The sequence below is a fragment of the Phoxinus phoxinus genome (genome assembly GCF_949152265.1).
Source record: "Phoxinus phoxinus genome assembly, chromosome: 18".
Lineage (NCBI taxonomy): Eukaryota > Metazoa > Chordata > Actinopteri > Cypriniformes > Leuciscidae > Phoxinus > Phoxinus phoxinus.
The window spans coordinates 7348351-7357769 of NC_136893.1; the positions used below are offsets into that span (position 1 = coordinate 7348351).

Consider the following 9419-nt stretch of genomic DNA (forward strand, 5'->3'; position numbering starts at 1 on the left):
CTTTCAGTAAACGGTTCCTTTTTTTCTTAGTATGCATAACATTTGAATCTAAAGAAGCTTTTTGCACTATAGAACATTTTGTGCAATGGAAAGATTCCAAGTTATTAATGGTTCTTCTCCATCAATTCCAATAAAGAACCTTTATTTTAAGTTGTGTGTTGCACGGCGCTAGCAACACTAAGGCTAGGGGTTTGATTCTCAGAGAGCGCACTGAATTAAAGGCACTGTAAAAGTGAAGGTGACGTGAAATGATGTGAAGACCAATAATGGTAACTCTGTCCATTAAATGTCCATTAGACTCTGTCTGGTTAAATGTCCTCTGCATTTAACCCATCCAAGTTAGTGCACACATTAGTGAACACACACACTCGGAGCAGTGGGCAGCCATTTTTTCTGTGGCGATTGGGGGTTCGTTGCCTTGCTCAAGACAACCTCAGTGTCGTTTCCTGCCGGTATTGAGAATCGGACCCGGAACCTTTGGTTACAAGTTTGACTCTCTAACTATTAGGCCACAACTGCCCAAAAGTACTAAAAAGAGTACTAACTAAAAATACGCCTCGTATTTTAAGGGAAGTCTAACAGTTTGAATACGCAAAAAAGAAAAGAAAAAAAAAAGACCAGAAAACACAAACCACATCATCTGACCATAAAAATAGGAGATCTGCTTGTAGCTTGCATATTTTCTGTGGAAAACCAACTGTCATATCCTCCATAAAACACAAGCATATGTGTCCGAGGGATGTTTACAGCAAACATTGATGGTTAAAACTAGTTGTCTGCTTGTTATGCATGGGAGACATTACAAAAAGACACAGCACAATGTGCTGTAACCTTGAAAGAAATCAGTGTGGAATCAATTGAAGAAAGATGTTGGGAGACGAGACGTATTGTGTGGAAAGTCTGCGGCTGAGGAAGCTCCAGGCGTTGTGGAGGTCACATGGTCAGAAGGAGGGTCAGAACTGAGTGCTGAAGGTTCAAAGGCCAGACGTCATTAACACGCACATACAAATGCAAAAAGATAACTTATTAATGAGTCTTTTATTTATCTTTCCATATTTTTTTCTTCGTCCCCTATGAAAGCACCACAGCGGGGGGCATTGGTTGCAGTACTGTCAAGCAACATTAATAAACAATAGTAAAATATAGCCTCGCCAAATTGGACCGCTGCAAAATTAAACAAAGCGTATCATTGTCATCAGGCAGTCATTTCCGACAAAGCCCTTCATAAACCTTTTTATTGTGGGAGATAAAACTGACACGTTCGAATTCCTCTGCCTTCTGACAGGTCAAATGGTAGCACAACATTAAGAGTGATAGATGATCTTCTGCTGCAGAGTCACATATCCCATCAATTAAAACCAGTCTGACACTGAGCCCTTTCCTGGCACCCAACAAACATTCTTCACACCCAATCACCGTACAACACTGACAATGCCATTATATCTATCACGCCACTATAACATGCCCCTCGGTAATCATTTTAAAAAGTATGTACCGCCACAGCCCCAGCTGTAAGGCTCAAGTATACACTTCATTCACAATAAACCGTGTGAGCTTTCTTAAATCACAAAAGTGATTCACTCTCTAAACTAAAGCAATCAATACAGTGATTGTAAAACACGTAAGCTGAGCAGTCTGAGAAATATGTAGCCTATTAATTAGCAAAAATATTATATTACATTTTATGAAAAATATATATTATTTTTTTTAAATATGTATTAATTAAAATGTTTCTATTTATTATATATATATATATATATATTAAATAAAACGTTTTATAAACTATTGTTACTATATAATATACTAATACATATATACTAATATACTAATACATTTTTAAATATTTATAAAACATTTAATGAATATTATATTTCATATTGAATTAATAATATGATATATTATAATCACATATATATATATTATATATATATATATATATATACACGTATACATTTTTTTAATTATTAATTAATTTTATATATAAAACATTTGAATAAATAATATATACAATTAAAAAAATCTAAGTTGTAAATAAAAGATATTCATATTGTATGATCTGTTACTTACATACCCTTTGTAATTCTTTGTGAAATTTGAAAAAAAGTGCAAAATTTATAAATTGTATTATTATACAGATGGTACTCAACCAGAATGCCTATTACCGCCGCGACAGGCACCGCGGCGAAACTACCGCGGTAAAAATAATCCAGTCGCATTTCAAAGTCATTCGCGAAATGACCGCCAGGTGGCGCAGAGGGACATTGTGCAAAACAGCCGCTATTGCCGTATTTTGAAATGTAAGCGGGGTTAATGTCAATTAACAGATGAAATAGGCTACTATAGAACATTGTTTAGGACAGAAAAATAGAATCATAATTTTAAAATAGAGACGATTCATATTGTAACCTAGACGTCGGTGGGCGACATAAGCCTATTGCCCGTTGGGAGCAGCGTGATAAAATAATAATAATAACAAAAATAACGAACAAAAATAAATTAGGTGCAAAGAAGCTGATTATTTGTTTACTACTCAACTGAGGAATGAGACGAATGATGAGCGCTTTTCTGGAAGAGATTGGATAAACCGGGCATTTTTAAATGAGTTTATTCATGGCCGAGTGGTAGAACTTACGTATCGATCATATGGATGACACGGGTTCGAATCCCGAACAAACATAGATTATTGTACATTTTATATTAGCCTATTAATGCATTTCATAGCCTATTATTAATGCAGACAATCAAACAAACAAAACATTTTTTTTAATACAGGATAGCCTTTTTTTTTGTTCATATATAGTTTGTAAAACATGGTTTTAATAAGGTGCGATTTGCCAGGGGGGACGGGGATTTCCTTCTGGTCTAAACATCCCTGCTTCTGCTGAATTATTTTAATCCCCCCTCCCTCCACAGTAACCAATGCTATAAATTACTTCACCAATAGACCATTTAAAATATATAAAATAAAGATATGCAACAGGCACGTTTAAACGACAAACAATAAAATCAGAACCAGTTACGTTCATGGTTCCAGTGCCTTAATGCATGCACGGCTTTCAAAATGTCACAAAGCGTTTTGAGATTATTTTGAATTAAATATTGAAGTTTTTAATTAAGTACTTTGGCACACCACGCCGAGTGGCGTTATCCATTGTTCTAAAGTCGGGTTTTATTCTGGCATGTTGAATTAGTGTTCGGCAGACGCGGCTGCGCGTTCATTTGGATTTATTTTTCTCATAACAGACAGCTAAAATAACTTAGGCCCTTTAGGCTACTCCGTGGTTTTTTAGTCATACAGAACAGAGTAGAGTAGCCTAGCCTACATCGGTCAAAACTGTAAACTTGTAGCTATTCATATTCAAACTTTTATTCAAAAGTTTATCTGTCGTCTCTGCATGTCTCCGGGAACTGCGCGTCACAAAAATGAACCGAAAGCCACTTTCCTCCGCTCAGTCACGATAAGAAATCGGCTATGTCTAAAGCTTTTAAATGTCTAAATATTTAATAAATGTTATCTGATTAGGTAATCCGTATGAAACCGAGAGGTGCAGAGGATCTACTCAAACTAGCTGTGAGCGATTCCCAATGAGGAACGGACAAGGGTGAAAATCTCGCTATAATTAAAAGTCTCTAGGCTAAATCGCCCTGAATTAAATTGTAAAAATAGATCAGATAATTTATTTGTCGAAATGTTGCGATATTGTTTCATTTAAGTTCATAAATATTATATAAATGTTATTTAGTTTAGTAGCAGCACAAAGCACTGTGGTTCGAGATTTATAGGCTAGGGCCTATAAAAAAATAATAATAGATAATTCACAAATCGCGCACCCTGGTTGTAAGGATCCAAAGATCCCTGTGGAATTTAACATTGAGTTGAACATTGTAGGCTATTCATGACAACAAATGAACATGCGTTTGAACAAATGAACATGCGTTTGTTGGCTTGCTTGGAAAAAGCTGCCCAAACCGAGGTAGCGTTTTATTTCTTCAATTATTGAAATAATTAAATGTTTATTAATAAACTTTTATGACAGAAATATTAGCCTATTAGCCTACATGTAGCCTAAATAATTTTATTTCATTATCAACACTTTACTAGCCTAATGCTATGTCTAGAATGAAGTGTGAATTGCGACTTCTCTTTGTTTTAAGTCGGTCTCAGACTCAGATCGCCTGTGGGGGGTTGGGGGTTCAGGAGGTGTTAATGTTCCGTCTTTCATATGGAGAGTGAGCCTGATGACCAGGCAAAGGCAAAATACTTTTAAAGATAAATCTCTCGATGTGTCCAAATGTAGGCCCTTAAATTATAAATATTGTAGTTTTATGTAGGCTATTGTATTTAAAGGGGTTTCACACACACTTTCAGTTGAAGTGTTCAATCCATTTGTTTCAACTGGTTTTGTAGAATTTTAACATGTTTGAGCAGTGTGTTTGTCAACAATCTGGCATTATCTAAACATGAACTATCGACGAAACGCGTTCTTGCCAACTAAACGAATGCAAGTGAGCAGCAGATACAGAGCGCTTATTCGCGATCCACCTCGTTTTATTGTAAGGTGAAGTCAACCAGGCATTCTGTTTGAAGCAAGACTCAATCATGTTACAGTTTTTTTTTTCGTGATTTGTCTGGATGACACACACCGACATCAGTATTATCAGCTGTATAATGGGGTTTTACCCTGAAATCTTGTTTAATTTCGAGAGAGACCCGGCTGTGCGCAGTGCAGGGAGACATAAACTAAAATAAAAGAGATCCAGCGCGAGAGAGAAGCAAAGAAAATCTTAATTTATGTTGCTTTGAACTATTTTCGTTTTGTAGACTAGCCTACTGTTTTAATTGTTTATTTAGCTGCAATTTCTTTGGCAATACAGATTTAAAATGTTGCAAGAATAAGATTCTGTTTCTTACTTAATAAACTCTAACTCGATGCAACCCTGTTTTAAATAAATAAACTGCCCCCGACACTTTATTTAAACCTTGAAATGTCCAGGACCTGTTTTTAAAAATTTCTTCCTTTGCTATGACGGGTATCAATTGTCAGTCATCTCAATTTCGTGGATGATTCACAAAACAATAATTTAGCAGATTAAAGATAGCTTCCATTTTCATTTTCTGACGCGATCGGCTGATAATCTTTCCTTCATCAGTTTTGTCGTCTGTGCAGCGGCTCTACTGGAAAGTAGCAAATTTATGTTGTAATGTGCCATTGATAATTAAACAAAACGCTTGACTTCAATAAACAGTTACCCATCTAAGCATCAAGAATGGTAAAACATTTAACGCTGTCAGCCAAAGCTAGTGAGATTCGATCTCGCATCGCTTGAAGCTCCGTGAAGCTCGTGCTGGTGCGTTGTCCACTGCACTACCGTCGGTCCGCTGATGAGACGTTGCTCTTGCAAAGCCTCATTGATGTAGCCTAATATTTTTCTATTGCAATGTTTTGTGTTGAAATGTTTTCATTATTTATTAAATGTATTAGGCCTACATTTAATTTCAGTCTTGTGATTATATGAATTAATTTAACTACATGTTTAACATGAATTGATCTGTTTTACCACATTTCAATCACTCTCAATGAGCCGCGGCGCGGCGGCAGATTACACAATAGAGAGAATAAACTGACACTTTTCAAAGTCTGCGATTGTAGCGCCTCTTAGCGGTCAAAGGCAGCAAATACACCCCCGCAATTTTACCGCCGCGGGAACGGCGGCGGTAAAAGTCTCATTCTGGTTGAGTACCATCTGTATATATATTACCCTCCCAAAATTATTTTTAAGTAATTAAAGCAGGTGTAAGTCACATTTGTTACTTGGATTCTTAGGTTCTAAATTCTTATTGTTTTCAAGTAAATAAATAAATAAACAAACTTCCGAGGTTTGGACGTGATTGTGACACATGGAAGGCAGAGAGAGAGCAATGGAAAGAGTGATGGGATAAATGGAGTGGACGAAAGACTGTTCTGACAGTTCTGTTCCATGATGTGATGTGGACCAGGTGAGCGCAGTCACATTGCAGGAACGAATAAACAACATAAAAAAAAGACACTTTTTTTAAAGACCCATAAAACTGCTGAACGGAGAGGAAACGAACAGGACCAGTGAGCTTATTTACGCTTGCAGTATATATGCAGTATTCCTCTGTGGGAAACGGGGGTTAAATAATTGGTTAAGGATCAGAGCATTAACATGATCGCCGCTAGATTGTAGTTGTGGTTTATTACGTAGCGTAATCAGACAAGAAATCAGATTTATAAAAACAAACGACACGGCCTCTCAGCTAAACTAGCCATTTCAGATGAACACAGTTTATTTAATCAGGGCAATAGAAGGTAATAGATGGCGCTCATTACAGTAGCACTGGCACGGGGAAGCATTCACGCTCATGAGTATAAACACACACTAGCATAGACACATTAATAAAAGCCCTGACACACACACAGGAACTTCTATAAGCAGATGTCGGACACTCTCTCCCCTTCACACACACAGCCTGACACATAAAGTCTTATATACGCAGCGCACACAGTCAAAGAGATACATCCCTGCACACCTGCAAAAATATACAAGGGAAATAGTGATCTGATGGTTTCCTTCATAATTACAGAGTACAGAACAAAATCCCCTCCACCTTCCCAGATCCCCCATAAACCACCTGTTCAGCTCCTCCCTGCCACTTAAATCCCCCCCCCAGGGATAAACTCATGGATTTATGATTTCAAGTCAGAAAGCTGCCATGATGAGCTATGAAGACTGAAGTAAAATTGGGATCTCGACAGATTGACAGAGAGTGGGGGGGGGGGGGGTCTAACCATGCATGTCTTCATGAAAACATTAATTTATTCATACAATAACACGCATAGTGCAAGCGACAAGTCAAACCTATGCATGCACAAAACAAAGGGCCGTTCTGACAATCATAAAAATAAAAAAAATGAATAAACTAGAAGATCCAGCAAGCAACTCTGAAAATCTAATACTGCGGTTGGCGTTGGTTGATATAGTGTGAATAAAAGACACATTTCACCGTCACTCAAAAGAGAAGGAAAATGCACTCAAGAATGTAATGACAGCAGTTTACCCAAACACACAAACACATTAAGACACTCCCGTATTCCATTACAGTCACTGTGCCGCTGAGATCAGACTCCACAGTCCCGCCGGAGTCAGAGTGGGAGTTTTGGTTTTGGTGGAACGTGAATATCTGGTTTGACAATAGTTTGTTTTTCCTTGTCTCTGCTGCTTTTGTCAGAGTTCTTGTAAACTCATGTTGCTGATCTGTGAGACATAAACAGCTCAAGACAGAATAGGGCTGGCCCATTCCTTTCTCATTTAAAAAAAAAGAAAAAAAAAAAAGGAGCCGTGCATACATTTGTTTGTGCATGCGTGGAGTAAGTCTGTTGGTTTTAATGTTGTAACGCGCTCAGACTTCTCCTCAGCCCCAGATGTGTGTTTGGATGTGAACATTCTGTCACATGTTAAAAGAAGACCTCATAAATCACGGTCGGCTTTGACTCTATTAAACACTGCTGGCATAAACTTAAAAAAAAAAAAATTGTTTCATCTTTCATCTCATGAAAATCTCACACACAACATGTTGAAAAGCAAAAGAAAGCAAATTGTGTCAGATCACAGAGTGAGTCAGAGGAAAGCACAAAGAACAGGTGCTGCAATCAATGCAATGAGTTCCACAGTGCTGTAAGTTCCCCGTCAGGTGATACAAAAGAAAAAGTAACACAAAAACTTCTGTAACCACACTAATATGTGAATTTGTATGCATTTTGTTACTTTAAAATGGAACAAATGGAATACTTGTTCAAAGTGATTGCATGCACACTGTACAACGCCAATATGCCTTAAAGGTTCACTCAAAAATGAAACATGTGTCATTACTTGCTCACCGCTATGACATTTTTTTTTTTTCTGCTGGACACACAAAAATATGTTTTTCAAAATTTCCAGGTTGGTCTTTTCCATGTAATTATAATGAACTGAATGCTTTCAAATCTCAAGAGGGATGTAGAATCACTAAGAAAAGATCATGAAAGGATCCACATGACTCATGCTCATAAGTCTTCGGAAGCCATATGAATTAAAGTTTTTAACTGACAATGTTCCTGTGTCTGGACTATTGAGGCAACTCAAGAACCGGAACAAATCATTCAGATGAATTGGATCAACCAAATAGTTTACAAATGACTACTTTTCTCATTAAGAGCTAGGGCAGATGTCAAAATGATGAGTGGATGAGAACTTTTATATCTGCTCCTTGCACAGTCGCTATCAAATGGCTCTGAGTTGTAGGACTGTGAGTTTGCATCTGTTTTGAGGTGCAACATCTTCAGTCACCATTCATTCCTTGTCATTGCAAGGAAACAACATTTTTAAAATGTTATCCCCTATCCATTTAAAGAACTACTTCATTTATGTCTCTTAATGTTTCCAGGTTTATAACATTAAATCATATCTTTAACTTTAAAAAAAAGTTAATTAGCTGTTACCACGTTTTAGGTTAACCGACTAAACGTTTTTACGTTGCATGAGATGCTTGTGAAAACACCTTCCCCACAAGTTGTAGGAACACAACACTTTGGTTTTGCACATATTAATCTCATATTTACAAACACACACTTAAAACTTGTAAGCCACACCACAGAGCGATTGCATAAACACAACACTTAAGGCAAGAAAGACCTGTCAGAGAAATGTTTTACGTGTGTCATGGTACGACTCACTAGGAAAAGGTATGCGTAAGGACGAGAAACGTAACCAGTTGTCTCTTCACACACATCGCGGATCGAGAAAACACTTGCACGCCAAACATCAACTCCGCACGAAAATAAATGAAAACACACGCACAGCGCACGCGCTGCAATTAGATGAATTCAAGAGAACCGAGTCGCGCGAGCGTGGCGAACGAACGAACAAAAAGTTGCGAGCGATCAATACGATTCTTGTATCACTCTCTCGCTTCTCTTTCGCACCTACTCAAGTTTAGTTTTAAATCACTCCGGTTTCTCCTTTGTTCTATGCAGCATATCTGACAGACATAAGAGTAGGCTAAACTTATTCAAAACATCGTTTGATCGGTTCTGTGAAAGTTAAACTCACCCGTTGTGACTGAAATCCGCGAGGAGAAGAAAAGCTCGCGCTCTCCGTTCATCAGAGTCCCTTTCACACTACACGGTCGTTTCTTTCAATCTTCTTCCTTTTCTCTGCCTCTCTCTCTCTCTCTCTGTTCCTCCCTCCCTCCTTCTCTTCTTTTCGTCTCTCTTAGAAATAATTATGCGCTCTGATTCATGAACCCTCTCTGGGTCACGTGACTCCACCCTTCAAATATACAGCACATTTTTCACAAGCCACAAAATGCCTAGAGGGAAGAAACAGAGGCAAGCTTAAATTTCTGTTTTTAATTCTCT

At 37.6% G+C, this 9419-nt stretch overlaps 1 protein-coding gene across 4 annotated transcripts in view; it reads right to left on the minus strand.

Moving 5' to 3' along the window:
* Positions 1–9419, minus strand: part of rarga (retinoic acid receptor gamma a) — a 54790-nt gene extending 45371 nt beyond the window's left edge. For 2 of the 4 annotated variants that reach the window (XM_079589090.1, XM_079589087.1), the window contains exon 1: positions 8736–8855. The gene's annotated coding sequence lies outside the window, so the exon portion shown is untranslated. Of the gene's footprint in view, positions 1–8735; positions 8856–9111 lie in introns of those variants that run through there. The other 2 variants (XM_079589089.1, XM_079589086.1) reach the window with 2 other exon arrangements.